At 34.9% G+C, this 20,158-nt stretch overlaps 1 pseudogene; it reads right to left on the bottom strand.

Annotated features, from left to right (window-relative positions):
- Window positions 1-1,935: 1,935 nt before the first annotated feature.
- The window catches only part of LOC126008583 (polyadenylate-binding protein 2-like), a 128,503-nt pseudogene continuing 110,280 nt past the window's right edge, over window positions 1,936-20,158 (bottom strand).

The following is a 20,158-nucleotide window of genomic DNA, read 5'->3' as shown; positions in this document are numbered from 1 at the left end:
CTAAGCCCAAGCCAGGAGTAATCCCTGAGTGCCACAGGGTGTGGCCCAAAAAACAAAAATAAAATAAAATAAAACAAACCAAACCAAAAAAACTCCCCCCAAACAAAAAACAAACCAAAAAAACCAAAACAAAACCCAAAATGTAGTTAGATCATCTATTATTCAGTATTAATGACATTTCATTCAATGAGCATCTTATTAATAACAGTTTACTCATTTTATTTAATGAGCTAGGGTGGCTTCCTCTTACTTTTTTTGTCTTAAATACTGCACTGGGGATAGACAGGACAATTTGTACACTTTTCACTGAGAATGGAAATACCTGGATAAATATGTATTAATGAGAAGTAAATATTGCATAAAATACAGACTAAGACAAATACCAGGTTGAAAAATCTTTGATATTTTACTTTCCCAGACAACAAATATTTCTGAGAGATTTATTCATGTGTGGTAAAGAGTCAATATTTACTTATCAAAGATCAAATCTTCTTATGTTAACACCAAAATTTCCCTCATAAAATACTCTTTTTTTCCCCCACTCTAATCCTATTGCTGTTCATGTGGAAAAGATGTTTCCTAAATGGGCATGGAATGCAAGCATTTCAAATAGAACTGCATTTTATTATGACCAGAGAGACTGGTAGTATATGAAAAAGTAGATTAATGAGGAGTAATCACAGATGGTTTAGGTATTTTGTTGGGTCACTAGAAGAGATGCTTGTTATTATAATTTATTTAGAATACTTTGAAAGTTAACCTGTATTTCTTTATGTTGTGTGACTGCATTTAATTGGCTCATTTTGTTTTCCTGTTCTTGGGCTTTGGTTAGTTGCACAACTTTACACTATCATTTGTGTTTCACTGCAGTGCTATTTATAATTGCCATGATCTGAAATCAACCCAAGTACCCAAGAACAGATGAGTATGCCAAGAAAATGTGATATGTTTATATATGTTGCATACATATACACATACAAATATACACATATCTATGCAAATGGAATTTTATTCAACTATAAGAAAAAGTAAAATTACAATTCACTGCAGGGTATTATGCTGAGTAGTTAGTTACAAGGAAAGGAACAAATATCACTTTCTCTCACACACACACATGCACTCACACAAACATATACACGTGGAATATAAAGAAGCTCAGTAAGAGAAAAAGTCTATTGATAATAATCTTGGAGAGCCCTGGGAGTCAGCCTACAGGGTTGTTTGCCTTTTGCAAACAGTAGAGAGGAGAGAGTAGTAGGGAGTAGAGAGAAGAGAATGGGATCACTGGTGGAGGGAAATTGACACTTTGATTGTGAGTATGGTGTTACATGCCTGAAATACTAAATAATAGCATTGCAAATCCTAGATACTAAATAAAAATGCATATTGGTGAATGACAACTTGATATTTAGCCCCCAAACTGGAAACTTAGATAAGACCAAGTATTATTTATAAACTTTTTATTTAATAAAAACTCATCAAGATACTGGAAATTTTTTAACAAAACTATAAATAGCTAATATGGTTATGATTACATTGGAATTCAGGAATTAACTATTCTGCTTTCCAATATAAAATCGAGAGTGAGAATATCATGACAGGAGTGCTCTTTTTGGGGGGAGGGACCTTACCTGGAAATTCTCAGGAGTTACTCCTGGCTTTGCATTTAGGAATTGCTCCTGGGAGTGCATGAGGGATTGAGTCTGGTTTGACCACATGCAAGCAAGCACCCTACGGCTGTACTTCACTCAGGCCCCAGAATGGTCCTTTTTTTTTTTTCTGTATTCTTTCCCCTCTTCCTCACATTCTTTCCTTTTTCCCTCCTAATGCACACCTTTGAAAATTAAGGAGTTTATTCGGCCCCAATAGGTGCAACCCGGGTGCTTGATGTTAAAAAGACTGGAGAGCAGAGAGCAGGATTTGCTGTAGTTGGTATCAGGTGTATGGGAAAGAAAACCTGTCTGTTGTGTGGATCCCTAGTCTTTTTGGGATAACTTTTATTTGTCATCCTCTAAACAATGATTCATCTAAGGCCAGGAAAGTCCTCACCTACTGTCTGAGAACTATAAGTTTGCGAGGGGGGGTGTGCATTAAATTTGTCACAAAGTATAATAATTACCCAGTTGACTGAAGCACAGCCATTAAATTGTGCTACTAGCTTTTCTGCTGTTGCACCGTAGTCCATGTTGCAAACATATGAGGACAAGGCATCGGCTTCTGTTTTCTCTTCGATGGACATGATGGCATGGAGGTGGACTCAAGGCCATCTGCTTCTCCATCTTGTTCTGGGGCTCCTGTAGCTTCTAGGCTTCCTCCTCCTTCTTCCTGACTAGAACTTTGATTGCTTCCAACTCTGGCTCCTCAAATGGCAGGGAACCTAGATCACAGTCAACTAGTCCCGTCTCTTCCTCCTCCCCCTGACTTCCGGGTGCTTGGAAGGCCCAAGCTCTGGAGCTCCTGAGGGGTCAGGGGGGTTGCCAGAGCCGGGCGGCTCCTCTTTAGGCTGGGGTTCCAGCTCGAGCTCCAGTAGCAGCTCCTCAGGATCCAGTCTCCCGACTCCAGGTGGTCCCCATAGTCCCCTGTGCACCCTGCTGCCCTCATCTTGGTCCAGTTGGGTCCAGGGAACAAAATTGTTCAGCTAGCCCTGCCCGGAGCCCAGATCACCTGCAGCCTCCTGCTGCTCCTGCCACTCTGTAATTATTTTTTCTCCAAAAAACTCCTAATGGAAATTTTCTTCTTTTCGCTTGAGTAACTTTTCTATACATTATTTATATTTTATTATTTCTATATATTATTATATTTATATTATTTTTATTATCTATATGAAAGTTTGTAAAAGTTTATCCTTTCCCTAGAATTCTCCTATATATATATATTTATTCTATAGTTTAGGAAAATGCAACAAAGTTTTGGTATAAGGAATAATTATAATAAAAGATTTTTAAGTGTGTGTGCTTTTTTTTAATCTTACAACTTCATTTGCATGAGCCATGTCAAAGTTCTAGGCTAGGTTTCAAGATAAGGAATAGTCCCTAATATGATTGCATGACATAGAAATAGTCCTTTATATGTAAAAATAAAAGCTCCTGGGCTTTAAAGTGGCCTTGTTTGAAAGGGGAGTCTGGAAATTACTTTGTGTTTTAAAAAAGGTTCTACACATGGACCGGAGAGATAGCACAGCCGTAGGGCATTTGCTTTGCACGCAGCTGATTCGGGATGGACCCAGTTTGGATTCCCGGCATCCCATGTGGTCCTACTGAGCCTGTCAGGAGTGATTTCTGAGCGCTATCGGGTGTGGCCCCCAATCAAACAAACAAAAATGAATGACTTTAAAATAAATAAATAAATAAATAAAAGAGTCTATGTTGTTCTTGTCTCTGGGCTCAGGCATTCCCCACTGGGCACCAAGTGTGGTACTGGGGATGGAACCTAGGTTTACTGCCTGCAAGACAATTGGCCTACCTAATGTGGTATCACTCAGGCCTCAAGACCAAAAGTTATAAATAAGCACAGGCTTGAGTGATTAACTGACTTTCTGAGAAAATAAGCCTATAAGACCATACAGATTCGTATTTTGGATGCAGAGAGAACAAAGTCATCACTTGGCTTTCAGATCTCTAAATTAATTCTGAGAGAATCTCGCTTTTATGCAGATTTATTTTCTAAGTAACAGAACTATAGAGACATGAATTGGATCTTTATCCAATGAGTAATTTCTTGGGGTGCTTTAGCCAATATTTCCAGATATTTGAGCAAAATGGCATTGTGACATTCTAATTTTTATCAGCATTTAAAATTACAGAAGCAGCACAAGAAAATGTCAGATTTCTTGATTAGTACACACATTTAATTTTAAATTCTTATGAAAGCATATGATTTAATTTATAAGGAAATAACTGCAAAGGAAGAAACATATTAAGAGTAGAAAAAATACAAGCAAATAAGGTGTTAGATGTTAGACTATTCTTGCTGATTTAATTACTACTATGTGCACATAGAAAAGCAGAAAAATCATCTAGGTAGTTTTACAATTAATCACCATTTTATTTACTTTATTAAAATGTTTTTTTGTGCAGTTTTAAAGTTTACATAAATTAAGTTTACATTGTGTAGACATAGATTTCTGTAAGGTAGATAGCCATATTTTAATTTATTTATTAAGATGCTGATTCTTATATTTTAGCTGTCAATTGTTCTTATAATTAACTTGCTAATTAAAAATATTTAAAAATAAGATCATGAAAACTTTCATTTCTTAAGACTAAAAGAAATACTGTCTACTATTAATTTTCCAGACCTAGAGAAGGCTTAGAATCTTGTAATCAGCCATCTAAAATTATAAAATTGTTGTAAACACTCACTATGTTTAATGAGGAGGGACTGCTTAATTTATGGCACTAGAACAAGAAGAGGATGTTCTCCTCGTAGGTCTTATAAATATTGTAAATGACTTGGCAGAAAAGCAGATTTTAATTCTTACTGATGGCTAATCATCAGCTTTGTGGAGAAAATAGCATAAGAAAATCTGGAATCCATTAAATGCCAACTAAATTATAATAAGAACAGAATATGCATTTTTATTTGTTTTTGGGCTCTCTGGTTATGCTCAGAGACTTGAAACTGGGTTGGTCAAATGCAAGGCACCTTACTGTCTGTACTCTCTCTTATCCCAGAAGATGATTTTTTAAAAAAATTATTTTATTGAAACAATTGTGATCTAGAGTTAAAATTGAATTTTAGATATAGAATTTTAGATATACATTACCAGTGTCAAACTTACTCCACCAATAGACCCAGAGTGCATCTTACACCACCACCCTTTGCCTCCAGTATAAAAGGCCCCTTTAAGTTTAGATCCCTTGATTCTATTTTTACTGACTTTGGCTTGGATATTTACTTCTGTCCTTATTTATTTTCCTGCCATGGCATCTGATATCACTTGGACACTGTCCCCCACCAGCCTTTATTTCTTTCCTCTTAGTTTTGTAGAAAATGTGGGAATATTTGGTAAAATAAAATAATCTGTGTCCCAAGTTTTTGTGAAAAAGGTGGGAGCCCCAATTTAAAAGATAAGAGATAAAAATACAATAAAAGAAAAAAGATGTGTATGGCAGTTTTTAAAAATTAACTATTTATTTATTTATTTTTGCATAGGCACAGCAAAATATGGGGAAAATAGAAAGGAAAAAGTTTTGGCTGAAAACAGGGAGACCTTACCCATGAAGCATCCTGGCATAAGACCAACTACAGGCTCTGGGCATACTAAGGTGTCTATCCTCAAAGTCTTTCTGTGGTCCCAGTAAAAGTTCTCAATCATGGTTGTTGCAGTCAGGTTTCCGTAGTTAGAGATCCTTTTGTACAGATCCTATGTCAAAGTCAGGGTGACACAGAGCGAGAAGATGAATTTCTAAGAAATTATAATTAGAACTACATCTGAAATTGGAACTATATAGTTCAAGCTATATTTTCATTTAGTTATTATGTATCATGTTTTTATGTGAAATTGACTATTTTATATTATTTTGCTGCTAGTCTATATTTAATAATCTTTATATAATTAAAAACATTTTATGGGGCCGGAGAGATAGCACAGCGGAGTTTGCCTTGCAAGCAGCCGATCCAGGACCTAAGGTGGTTGGTTCAAATCCCGGTGTCCCATATGACCCCCTGTGCCTGCCAGGAGCTATTTCTGACAGATAGCCAGGAGTAATCCCTGAGCACCACCGGGTGTGGCCAAAACAAAACAAAAACAAAACAAAACAAAAAAACATTTCATATTTCATTGCTTTTCCCACTTTAAAGTTTATTTAATTTTTTTATAGTTTCATTACCAGGCATAAACTCAGGACCTCAAATATGTGATGTTTATATTCTACTGCTACTGAAACATATTTATCAGTTGTAACATTCATTAGTATGGAAATATATCTAGTCTAAATGAAAATCACAATAGCATACTATTACAATAGCATATTGCAAAAATATGCATATGCACCCAAGATATACATATGTATATGTACATATATATAAAGTAAAAAAAACTGCAGTATAAGAACTAAATACTAAAAAAAGAATTTAAAATTGGAGCTGGAGTGGTAGCACAGTATAGGGCGTTTGCCTTGCACGTGACTGACCCAGGACGGATGTGGGTTCCAACCTTGGTATCCTGTATGGTCCCCTGAGCCTGCTAAGATCGATTTCTGAATGCAAAACCAGTAATAACTCCTGAAGGCCCCTGGGTGTGACCCAAAACTAATTTTTTTGTTTTTGTTTTTTTCTTTTTGGGCCACACCGGTGACACTCAGGGGTTACTCCTGGCTATGAGCTAAGAAATCGCACCTGGTTTGGGGGAACCATATGGGACTCCGGGGATTGAACAGAGGTCTGATCTGATCAGCCAAGTGCAAGGTCAACACCCTACCACTGTGCTATCACTCCGGCCTCTAATCACATTCTTTTTTATACAGTCTTTTTAAATACAGTTGTTTTTAATAAAGTCTTTTTATATTTAAGATGATTAAAGTAAGGATTTAATTGTATTTATGTTTGTATGACTATTAAGGTTTTCAATTTCATCTTACATCAATTTGGCAAGTGTTTTTTTATTAAATTGAAATGAAAAATTTCTTCTATTTCAGAGACTTTTAAATTATGAAGTTATTATTTCTATTTACTTATTATCCTTTATTATTTCTATCTTTATTTTGTTGTGACTTTTCTGGCTTATCAGAAAACCTATCCAATTGTGTTAATTTCTTTTAAACAAAGTCAGTTGGATAATACAAAAGAAAAGGGAATTTAGGAAAATGATGGGATTGTTTTATATATTATGTTCATTGGTTAATTGTGATACAGCACTCAAGAGAAGAGTGAATTTTGCTATATATAAAAAAGAATTACAATTATTTAAAAATTCCATTTTACAAAAGAATTTATATAAAGTAACAAGCTAAATTTGTTCTGAACTATTTTTTAACTGGAATCAGAGAAAATATACTTTCTATTTATCACTGCTAATGAGCTTTATTTTACTTATTTTTCCATTAGTATGTGGCTTGCATATTCTACAGTCATTTGTACTATTTTTAGAAAGCAGTCTATTTCTTCTTTCCTATTTAAGATTCTTCTCTTAACATTAAGATGATAGTGTGGAGTCTTCAAAATATTTCTCAAAATCTTGGAAATATATTCTATTTTGCCAACTACATTGGCATATTTCTTTGTAAAATATTATATTTACTACGTCATTACAATAAAAATAGCATTAGAAAATTAGCTGTCGGGGCTGGAGAGGTGGTGCTAGAGGTAAGGCGTCTGCCTTGCAAGTGCTAGCCTAGGACAGACTGCAGTTCGATCCCCCAGTGTCCCATATTTTCCCCCAAAGTCAGGGGCGGTTTCTGAGCGCATAGCCAGGTGTAACCCCTGAGCGTCAAACAGGTGTGGTCCAAACAAACAAACAAACAAACAAAAGAACCAAACCAAAACAAACAAAAAAGGAAATTAGCTGTTGCCGTCATATTTGTGGAAGATATTTAGAATCTTATGTTGCAATTGAATAATATTAATATATATAAATATATACTATTTTCAGTTAACATATTGGAGTAAGTAATTATTCCATTGAAAAAAATATTTTAGGGGCCCAAAATGATAATACTCAGGGTAAGGCACTTACCTTGCACCCAGTTGATCTGAGTTTGATCCTCTGAATTCTATGTGATTCTCTGAGCACTCCCAGGAGTGATTCCTGAGCACAGATCCAGGTGTAACCCTGAGCATTTCTGGGTTTGGCTCAAGAATTAAATTTTTTTAAATATTAATACAAAATGATACATAAACACAGAATAGATTGGACAGACTATAAAGCTAATAATCTCCCTTAAATTGTTTATCATTAGTGGGAGGATTTGTAGTTATTCAACTGCATTGAGAACCAAGTAGAGAATAATCACTTCAGTTTGCTTATTGGACTTATTTGTAGAAAACTGATGGTCACGAAAGCTAGCTAAAAGTATTTTGTTTAATTTATATGTTATAAATAGTTTTAAAAATAGACTTTATATGTACAGCATTATCCATAAAGGCATTGACAGCAGTGTGGGAAGTGAAACCATCTTTTCATTTTTTGAATTGTTCTACCCAATGCATAATGTCTAGTATCTATGCCATTAACCAAATGCCAGCAATAGCAGAATTCTATCACTGAAACAAAAATTATCCCCATTTACTTCAGTAAATGTCCCAGGAATTATATTTTTCATATTTACTTATTTTATAAGCACCCTGAAGCATTGTATTGATTGCTACTACTTCACTTAAAATTTGCAGAAATTGATTTCTGTTTCTATAATTTGGCAACCAGTGTCCTCCATCACCTGGATCCTCAACATTAACTAAGTTAATATTTTATGAAGTACTTTTTTACTTCAATTAGCAAAGCACTTTTATTTATTTTCTTCTTAGCATAGTATTTATATTGCTTTACATCTAATATCTGTATTTCTACTTTGATATGCTCATCATATAACTTGGTATTACTGATTCATTCATCTTAATATGTTTCTTCAGAATCGTAGTCACTATAAATATAATTGTTAGATACAAAATTATTATGTTGCACAAATACTGTTCATGTACCTGCATATTAATATTAATATTTTAAATATATATTATATGTAGTGTATAGAATTATATTAGGATGTTATTAAAACATTTTTCATTGAACACTTTGGGGAATATAATCTGTTTCTAAATTCAAATAACAAGATGCAACATATAAAAATGTTTTCTAGATATTCAATTGCATTTGATCTATGGCAACTTAGTTAGTAGAATGGTTTGTTCTCAAACAATTTTTAACTAGGTAAAACACATTTTCTCAGGATTCCTAGAGACTTTATTGCATTTTTTTCAATGAAGAGAGAATAAAGGGGTAATGATCTATAGGTTTTAGTGGCTCCTATTTATTACAGAGACTACATGTTTCTTCCAGGAATAGAGAAAATATAAGTAATTGACCCAACAATTTTTGACACCATATGTTTAAGTCACAGTAAATTGGATCTATAAAACAGTTAAGTAGGGTAACTTACCACAGAAATAGAAACTCAAACAAAAAATAATTAAAACACAAAGAATCTAATATTAATCGAAAATATTATCTCCCTGGAATTGTAAATTATTGAACTAAAATTATTTGTAGATTTATATTGATGAATAATAATATGATAAAATATAAATAAATGAGAACAAAGACAAATTCCTATGGCTAATGAAAAATATTACTGTACTTAGAAGTTTTAGGGAGAATTTAAAAAGTGAAATATTCACACTAGCTAAGGAGTCAATAAATAAGTAAAGAAGTATGTTCTTTTCCAGGATAATTACAAATAAATTAATTTGAGACTAATATAGACACTTATGCAATAAAACAAAAATACAAATCTTTATTCAGCTCTACATTTATTATTTAGCTTTGTACAAATTATATAATTTTTTGGAACTTATTTTAAATTTATTACCTTGGACCTAATAATTTGAAGAAAATTACAGCTATAATTTTTCAAAGTCCCTTACAAATTTTTAAAACATTTTTATTGATGAAATTTAAACTTTTATTATGCCTTTATTAACATTCATTGATTCAGAAGCAATATTCTATTTTATTTTATTTTACTTTTTTGGGGACTGGCACACCCAATGGCACTCAATGGTTACTCCTGGCTCTGTCCTCAGAAACTACTCCAGGCAGGCTCGGGGATTATGTGGGATGTCAGGGATTGAACCCGGGTTCATCCTGGGTTGGCTGCATGCAGGGAAAATGCCTTAGTGCTCTGGCCCCAGATGCAATATTTTTATGAATCATTTCACTCAAAAATTTTTGTTTATCACAAGTTTGATTTTCCATTTGTGCAAAGGTAAATCTGACACACTATTTCAAAAAGTGACTGATTTTATTTTGCTTGTCATGTATGTGGTATTTTAGCTGAATCAGTGCTAAACTTTTCCAGTAGTCTTATTGATTTATTTTGGATTTTAAGAGAGTTGTTATAAGAACAAAACCCCCAATTTATTTCAAAGGTCAATTACACAATGTTTATTTTACACTTGGATTCATATGGTAATAAAAACTCAACCCTCAAATTTAAAGGCAATACCTTTCTCAAATAACCAATATAATCAGAAGCAGGAATAATCTGTAGTCAGCCTAGAGTTTGCTAGAAAGAACATGTCACTATTATGTAAATTGTAACTCACAAATATGTTCACCTACACACAAAGGATCTATAACAGAACAATTGATTCGTCCTTATGTAGGTGTAGCAAATCAACATATTTTCTCTTACTGTAGTGAAGTTAATGTGTCTGTGCATACACATATTTATTTATAATAAATGCAGAATGCAATGCACTTATTTTGATAAGCATATGTTGAAAATAAAATATCAAATTTCACTACATCACATATAGAAAAAAGTAAAAATATCTAAATTACAATATAAATCCAGCATAATCATTGTATTGAAAATAAAATATCAATTGTTTGGGGGGGCACACGTGATGACGCTCAGGGGTTACTTCTGGCTATGTGCTCAGAAATTGATCCTGACTCAGGAGATTATATGGGATGCCAGGGAGTGAACTCAGGTTTGTCCTGGCAGCCGCATGCAAGGCAAGCACTCTATGGCTGTGCTATCACTCCGGTCCCTAAAATATTAAATTTTACTACATTATTACATAGTAGAAACATATGAAAAATATGTCTATAAAATATTAAAAAATTAACTTAAAATATTTGGAGAGATAAACGTTCTCTCATAAAAAAGACTTTCACAATAGTTCAGGTCATGACAACACAAGAAGAGAAAAATAAACTCTTAATTTCCCTAGTGCTTTCTTTAGCTCCTTCATTGAGGATAACTTCCCACTGTGATTCACTAAATTGGAATCCAGAGACTATTTCTTCCAGGAGGCATAAAAAATAAAAGCAAAACGTTGCTGCAGTGGATATACAGAGAAGGAAACACAAAGGGAGTCTCACGGCAAAGGCTACATGAAGTAGGAGTCATCTTAAGGTTTGGCATGCTACATATCATTGGATTGGGCATGCCTGAGTCTTAACACAGCAAAGCTACTCTAGGGTCAAAACAAAACAGAGATACTATAAATTTAGTGGTGCTGATGAGCTTTGATATTTTCTAAATGAGCTGGAGGATTGTTATTCATTTTCATTAAAACGTACCTGTCTAGTCTGTGCACCATGGAGGCAAAATCATAGAAATAGATATCCACTTCCAATAAAGTTTATTCAGTCCAACTGAGAAATGCACAACACTACTTCAGTGACAAGTATATGGATTATACAGTATTATAAATAGTAGCCAAAGGAGGCATGATCATAACATGTAATATTATATCATGGATGGGATACAGAAATATGTGCCTAACGTAAAAACTAGAGAATTCTTAAGCTATAGACTTCAGTTAATAGTACTGCATTATGTGTCATCATTATGCATCATTATGATGCATTATGCATCAACCTTGTTTCATTAATTATGTCAATTATGACATACTCACATCGTAAGACAATAAGGTAATAGGAGAAACTGGGTGCGTCTATGAGCATTCTGTAACCTAAGATAGTTTTTTTTCCTTCTGGCTACAACAGCAGTACTCAGGAGTTATTCCTTGGCTCTGTGCTCAGAAATTACTCCTGGCAGGTTTAGGGGATCATATGAGATTCTGGGGATCAAAACCCTATAGGCTACATGCAATGGAAAAGCCCTACCTGTGGTTTTATTGCTATGGCCCCCTAAGGTAGTTTAAAAAATATTGAAAACATATATGGGCTGGAGAGATAGTATAGTCTGTAGGGCACTTGTCTTGCATGCCCAACCAGGGTTCAATTCCCAGCATTCCATTTGGTCCTCAGGTACTGCCAGGTATTCAGGAGTAGTTCCTGAGTACAGGACCAGTAGTAGCCCCAGAGAATCATCACTTGTATCCCCCAAAACAAAATTAAATTAAACTAAAATTAAAAAATATAATACTATCACTTCACTATACATTGATTAAAATGAGTGTGACTACTACTTGACATGTAAGAAGTTGAGACTAAAATGTGTTGAAGAAATTGGCCAAAGATCACATAGCCACAATTCTATTGGTGACCTTGAATTTGAACATCACTCTGAAACTTAATTTTTCCCATCGTTCACCCTAACTAAACTCAAATTTGTAGAAACTGAGTTAAGGCAATGATGATCAATGACATCCTTAGGCAGAAAATATTACGTTGTAGGCTTCCACTTGGAGAAGCAGTTTATTTTTCCTTACTACTGTTTCCAGGGTTGAATAAAAATGATTAGGGCTTTCTTTTCTAGTTTTCCTTGATGGTTTTTTTTTTGAGGTGAGTCCTTCCAAGCAATGCTCAGAATGCTTAGGAGCCCTTCTTAGCAATACCTGATTATCTGAGCAGTATTGTTTAATCATTAGTTTTAGTAAACTCAGGGCTCATGCTGTTCAGGGGTTCAGACTTGTATCTATTTTCATGTAAAGCGTGAGCCCTTCCCTGACCATTGTACTATTTCCCCAGCCCTGATTTTCCCCCTTTTTGATCAATAATATTTTCTATATTGCAGTGGAAGCCTCATGCCCCTATTCCAGGGTATTGGAGGAACCGATGCAGGAAATAATCCAGACATAGTTTAGGGGATAAAATAGGTTCAAGTTCTTCCACTAGCAAGCCTGTGTTCCTAAGAAACAGATAGCTCAGTGATGTAAAAACTGAAACTGCAGTTTCAGATCCTGAGACCCAGGATCCTTATTGAGAAGTGCAAGACCACACCCAGGGGTGGAGAACAGGTAGGGTAAAAGACCCTAGGATCAAAGGATGTTTCCACCCAAAGGTGCTTCCAACTAATAAGGAACAAGAATATCCTGAAAAAGATGGAAACTGTTTAACCAACACTATGTGTATATTTACACTCTAGTTACTTAATTTTAATACATATAATAAAGGCAAGAGCAACTAAATACGCATGGCCAAAAGACACATGAAAAAATGTTCCACATCACTAATCATCAGGGAGATGCAAATCAAAACAACGATGAGATACCACCTCACACCCCAGAGAATGGCACACATCACAAAGAATGAGAATAAACAGTGTTGGCGGGGATGTGGAGAGAAAGGAACTCTTATCCACTGCTGGTGGGAATGCTGTCTAGTTCAACCTTTATGGAAAGCGATATGGAGATTCCTCCAAAAACTGGAAATCGAGCTCCCATACGATCCAGCTATACCACTCCTAGGAATATACCCTAGGAACACAAAAATACAATACAAAAACCCCTTCCTTACACCTATATTCATTGCAGCTCTATTTACCATAGCAAGACTCTGGAAACAACCAAGATGCCCTTCAACAGATGAATGGCTAAAGAAACTGTGGTACATATACACAATGGAATATTATGCAGCTGTCAGGAGAGATGAAGTCATGAAATTTTCCTATACATGGATGTACATGGAATCTATTATGCTGAGTGAAATAAGTCAGAGAGAGAGAGAGAAAAACGCAGAATGGTCTCACTCATCTATGGGTTTTAAGAAAAATGAAAGACACCCTTGTAATAATAATTTTCAGACACAAAAGAGAAAAGAGCTGGAAGTTCCAGCTCACCTCAGGAAGCTCACCACAAAGAGTGATGAGTTTAGTTAGAGAAATAACTACATTTTGAACTGTCCTAATATTGAGAATGTATGAGGGAAATGTAGAGCCTGTTTAGGGTACAGGCGGGGGTTGGGTGGGGAGGAGGGTGATTTGGGACTTGGGTGATGGGAATGTTGCACTGGTGATGGGTGGTGTTCCTTTTATGACTGAAACCCAAACACAATCATGTATGTAATCAAGGTGTTTAAATAAAAAAAAAATTAAAAAAAAAAATAAAAATAATGAAAGACAAAAATATAAAGTTTTTTTTCTTGGAAGTTAGATTTAATAGCTTTAAATTTCTCATATGATAATAAAATTACTTTTTGAGGGATTGTCTAAAATAGTCTTACTTTTGAAAAAAGATGGGTATGCATTTATTTCTTTTGCCTGTGGTTGTTTGAACATATCCACTTATTTTCTAATAAAACTAAGCTAAATCTAACAGCTAAAAGAGCTAAATTCAAATATTCTCCAAAATAATGTGCAACTTATGTAGAATTTCTAAACTTAATCTTATTATAGTTGTGGGTATCATCAATCTTTAATTATGTTTGATGGATTGCTAAAGTTATGCTGTCTTGAGATACTAAGTAATGTACTCTGGGGCATTTTCTGTATTTAGGACAATTTTGTGACCATGACCTCAAATTTTCTGCAGAGTTAGACTTAAGTGTTTTTCTTTGTGCAATTTCTTACTCTCATTAAATTGTAATCTATCTCCTTTTTCTGATGACAAATTTCTGATTTTTTTTTTTTTGCTTGTTATTTTACTTTGGACCACATTGCTTAGTGCTTACTTCCATTCTACTCTGCTCAGGCATCATTTGTGGCTAAGTACTGGAGATCAAACCCAGGACTGCTAAATGCCTTCCCTGCTCCCCTATCTGTCTGGCACCTAAAAATACCCCTTTTTTCCTGCCCACTAGTCCATGTGAAATAAGTCTTTTAGTCCTATTGTTTCAGCAAAACTATTTTATACAAACCAGTTCTTTATATAAGAAAAAAAATTAAAGTAGGCTTTGACTATGTTAGTTTCCTACAATTTCTCTTCTAATTTTTCAAAAAATTTTGAAAACAGTATCCAGATGTTGCATCTTCAATATTAGAGTGATATGCTACAATAGAACTCATTCCAGACTATTTCTAGGGTAGTCATTTAACCTCAGCCAAAACAAATTTAACATTCCATGCCTGAGTTTCAGTTACAATCATACCAGTAGAGTCAATGATTGCAGAGTAGGAAGGTGATTAACAGAGATACTAACTGTAGTCTGAACAAAATCAAGTCAAAACAAGCTTTTGTTCTTGACTTCCCTTTGATAGTAACAAATAAATGCCTCTTTTAAAAAACTACTGGGAATAAAAGTCATAACATCTACAACAGAAAAATGCTATCTTGGGGCCAGAGAGTGATAGCATAGCTGTAGAACATTTTCCTTGTACGTAGCCAACCCCAGGTGGACTCTGGTTCGATTCCTGGCATCCCATATGGTCTCCAAGCATGCCAGGAGCAATTTCTAAGTGCAGAGCCAGGAGTAACCCTAAGCACCACCCGGTATGACTCAAAAACAAAAAACAAAAAACCAACAAACAAAAGATGCTATCTTACATAGGTAGAGTAGGATTAGATTAATGATAGCAGTCATCACCAGGAAGATCTTATAGATATAAGTTCTATCTCAGCTATTTGCTCTATCACTGGTTCTCTCTTCTATCACAGTTCTTTCTCATGGCACTGAATTCCTAGGGGTTCTTCTCCCACTTTCCTAATGACTAATGAGTAATACTCAGTGTCTAAGTAAAATAAATTTTTACAATATTTTTAGGCAAAATTATTATTTTATATATATTTTTAATTTTTATTGAGACCAATGTGAATTACAAGCCTTTCACAGTTATATTTAAGGTACATAGTGAGAGTGAATTAGGGCAATTCCCACCATCAGTGTTGACTCCCTCTGCCATTGTTCCCTGCATGCATATGTTTATAAATTTTAAAGTCTGTGCATGTATATGAATTATAAAGATACCAAAGAATACACTGGAAGAAATTTTCCTACCTATACTATTTCACAGCTATCCAAGTTTGTATCCTAAAGAAATTCATTTTTGGTAACCATGCCCCACAGCTACAACCATGTCTGCTTACTGGTCAGCTCCATACACTCATTTTATTCTCTAAAGCATGAGAAATCTTCGATTCACCAGCCTCACAACTAAAAATTGGGGCACTCTTGGAAGGAGGGAGCCCAGTTCCTGTCCTCTGAAGCCAAGGTAGCTGCACACCTACAACCCACAATCTCAGTCTTGCCAATGGCCTAACTTCACTTCCTTACCAATGAATGTCTTCAGAGATGCCAATTGACCAAAAACTTCAGATATATGGGGTTGAAATCATCAGCCACAGAACTTGAAATTCCTGGATCATATGTTGCTGCATGATACCTTCAAATTTTGAAACTATCACCCTAAAAGGAACACTTAGATGTCAAAATAGCATAGAAGTCACCAAAGTTTAAAAAACAAAATTAATAACAAAATGATCAACTAGTAACAAATAGCTTAGTAAACCTTCAGACAATTACTTTATGACCCCATTATGAGATATAATAATTTTCAAAATTTTTCTTTATATATAGTTTTTAAATAATTTTATTACCTCTTACAATAAACACAAAATTTAAGATAAATTATTTTATGACTTCCAGTGGGCAGGGTTGGGGTTTGGTGGGAATACAGTGACAATGGTGGAAGGAATTTTACACTGGTAGTGTGATTGGTGTTGGTACATGAAATATGAGAAACTAAATGTATTAGGAGCAACTATGTAAACCACTGTTTAATAAATAAAAGTAATGCAAAATTTAAAAAAGAAGAAATTTATTGCTACTAGTCTGAAAAGAGAAATTTGATTAAGAAATCTTTAAAACTTAAAAAAAAAACCCACTGTTAGGGGCCGGGCGGTGGCGCTGGAGGTAAGGTGCCTGCCTTGCCTGCGCTAGCCTAGGACAGACCGCGGTTCGATCCCACGGCGTCCCATATGGTCCCCCAAGAAGCTAGGAGCAACTTCTGAGCGCATAGCCAGGAGTAACCCCTGAGCGTCACAGGGTGTGGCCCAAAAACAAAACAAAACAAAACAAAACAAAAAAACCCCACTGTTGTCTATAACATCACCTGGGAGCAATCCTCTACCACAGAAGACCCTACCTCTCCAAAGAGAAGGCATAACAACAACAACCTGCTTTCAGGGCAGGGCTATCCGCATTGCTCTCTAATTGTGAGGTGAAACTAGAGGATGCTCCAGATCATCCTGATTTCCATGTAGGATATGCACAGATTCCAGTATCTTTAACTACAGAAACCTGACACCAGCAACAGCGACTGCGCAGAAGAAAAATAAAAGGTTTGATTTGCACTACAGACAATGACTTGGGTTGGACAACCTAGTATGCCTGGAGCTTAGAAATAGTCTTATGCCAGAAAACTTCAGAGGGTAAGGTCTCCTTGTATTTAGGCCAAGGCTTTTCCTTTCCATTCCCCCATATTTTGCTGTGCCTATGCAAACAATTGCCACTCTAACACTGTTTTTGCTGTACTTCTTTAACTCTTAAAAAAAAGAAGAAAAGTCTATTAAGCCTTCTGTTAGGCCTTTAAAATTTTAAAATAGATTTTTATTTTATTTATTTCTTTAAGTCATTGTCAGAGGTTTTTTTAAGCTCTTGTGATAGTTGATCATTCTGTTACTTCTTTTGTTTCTGACCTTTAGGTGGCTTCAAATACACATTGGCATCTAAATTGAAGTCTTCCTACAGGAATGGCAGTATTAAAAAAATTGGAGTTGTCGTGCAGCCACATTTGTGTGAATTCTAAGCACTATTGCTGTTATTGTGAATTTTGAGGGGCAAGTTTTTGGTTTCCAGGCCTCCTCGAAGTACAAGAAAGTAGGGGGAGAGTTCCTGTACTCATTCCAAAAAGTCCTGGCAATATCAGCCCAAATACCAGCATACCTGGAGTTTTGATCAGCTTGTGGTCTCTGCAGAGAGCCATAGATAGACAAGTCGTGTAGCAGGGTCATTGGTGAAAGACTGATTGTGGTGCTGAGTGCTACTAGTGTGTGCCCTACTAGTCAGCAGGGCAGGGACTTGGCCTGCTTCTCCTCCCAAAATTGTGGGCTGTTAGCTGTGTGGCTGTTGTACCCTAAGTTTTCATGGCTTGGTTTATCTTTTTGGAGAATAGGTTTAGTCAATAGTGCTCGACAAATGTAGACATTGTGATTGTATTTGTGGGGCATATTTTTGACTGCCAGACATTCACAATGGATTTTTTTAAAGGATTCTGGGAGGATTTTAAAAAATACTTCTTCAGTTGTGCGAAAAAATCATAAAAATAATATAATTAGAAATATAATTTATGCATTTCAAGGACATGACTAGGTAGAAATTGCCTTTTCTGTTTACCCTTTATTTCATAAAATAAACAAGTATGTAAATTAAATAAAATAGATAAAATGAACCTATACTCCTAAGTTATGTTTTATATAATATATATAATTTTAAAGATTATATCAAATGATAAGGGATATTTAAAGTTATATAAAATATTTATAATGTGAAATATGTGGATAAAACAGAAAATGCTAAAAATAAAATATCAATAAAAGAATTAATTATCTCATGTATTTTAACTATATTTAAAAATGCTAACTATAAAATGTAAAGAATAATTAAAAATTAAAATCAGAATGAATATTAAATCTTAAGATATTAAGTAAAAGTATTAAATTTACTTATACTAGATGCCTATTCTTGGAGTATAGCATTAATCTATTCGATTCTTGTTATCCAAGTTGTATAATTGTGCAAGATAACCTTAGAAGAGAGACATATACCATCATTCTATAAGCCAGTTGTTATACACTGATTCTCATGTACTGAGTTTTATAACTATTTAATTATCCGTGATGGCATAAGTAAGGATTTAATCAAAATAATTTTTTAGGAGAAGAGTTTTTTTTTTTTTTTCAAGAATGGTGCTCAGAAAGCCCTAAAGGCCCCACCAGGAATTTTCATCCAATAGGGCTGACAGTTCAGTATAAGGACCCGAGGACACAGTGTTGCTCTGGTCTTGTGCTGCTGTGAGTACCTCGGCATTCTGGAGTGCTCTGTCATCTCCAGGGATGTGTCCTATGATTCATGGAACATCATGTGGTTCTGGGCCTCAAACCAATGTTGAGTACTGAACTCTAATTATATTGTCTTTTGGATTTCAAACTACATTTTATGTTTCTCAGTCAAATTTGTAATGTCAATTTTGATTTTTATATTATTTTTCATTATTTTTACTTTCTCAATTCGTATTTTTACATAAGAGATTATTTTTCATATAACATTTAATACAAATGTATCTTTGTATCTATATATTTTTATGTATGTTTTGAAATATATAGCCTCTAATAAAACTTTGAATCTATACTTAGGTAGCAATTTCTTTACTTTATATCTGGAGAAAATGCACTATCGGGAAGTACATTTTCCCAAACATTAATGTCTCACAGTATCACCCTAAAAGGCTATTTTTTTATCCTCCTATCCCCAAGGAATCGACTTCAATGTAATGCTTGAGTGTTCATAATCCTGATTATATTGAAACTGGAGGCATAGATGAACAACAGTTCATTTCTATTTTTAAGTAAAACTTTTAAGAGTAAAGAGGGGTATAGAAAAATTTAATGCACAATTCAGAGGAAATCAAGCCACATGATTTAGTTTTTTTAATTTAGTTTTAATTTAGTTTTTTGTTTTGAGGCCACACCTGGTGATGCTCAGGGTTTACTCCCAGGTCTTTGGTTAGAAGTCGCTCCTGGCTTGAGGGACCATATGGAACACCGGGGATAGAACCGTGATCAGTGTCGTAGGTCAGCTGCTTGCAAGGCAAATGCCCTAAAGCTGTGCCACTACTCCGAGCCCTAATTTAGATTTTTTATTGAGACCATTGAGAATGACAAGTTTTTCACAGTTGTGTTTCAGGCATATAGTGACAGTGAATTAGGACCATTCTCACCACCAGTGTTGATCCCCTTACACCAGAGTTCCCCAGCATGCATCCCTTACCCCCACCTGTAGACCCCTAGACTACTAGTGTAACAGGTCCATTTTGTGTTTAGCTTGCTATAGTTTGGGTCTCTTAATTCTATTGTCATTGACTTTGGCTTGGGTATTTAGTTTTGACCTTTTTTTTTGTCAGTGCTCCTGAGACAGCTTGGCCCCTGCGTCCCATCCACTTTTTTTTTTTTCTCAATTTGTAGGAAGATATAGAACTATGAGGAAGAACAAAATGATTCAAGTTCTGAAGTTCTATGAAAAAGGAACCACTATCTAGAAGATATAAATAAAATTGAAAGAAGGAAAACAGAACAAAACAAAAATAGGGAGGGGAAG

The sequence above is a fragment of the Suncus etruscus genome, chromosome 5, assembly GCF_024139225.1.
Source record: "Suncus etruscus isolate mSunEtr1 chromosome 5, mSunEtr1.pri.cur, whole genome shotgun sequence".
NCBI classification, from domain to species: domain Eukaryota; kingdom Metazoa; phylum Chordata; class Mammalia; order Eulipotyphla; family Soricidae; genus Suncus; species Suncus etruscus.
The sequence above is the reverse complement of the archived record's forward strand: the minus strand, read 5'-3'. Positions and strand labels throughout refer to the sequence as shown.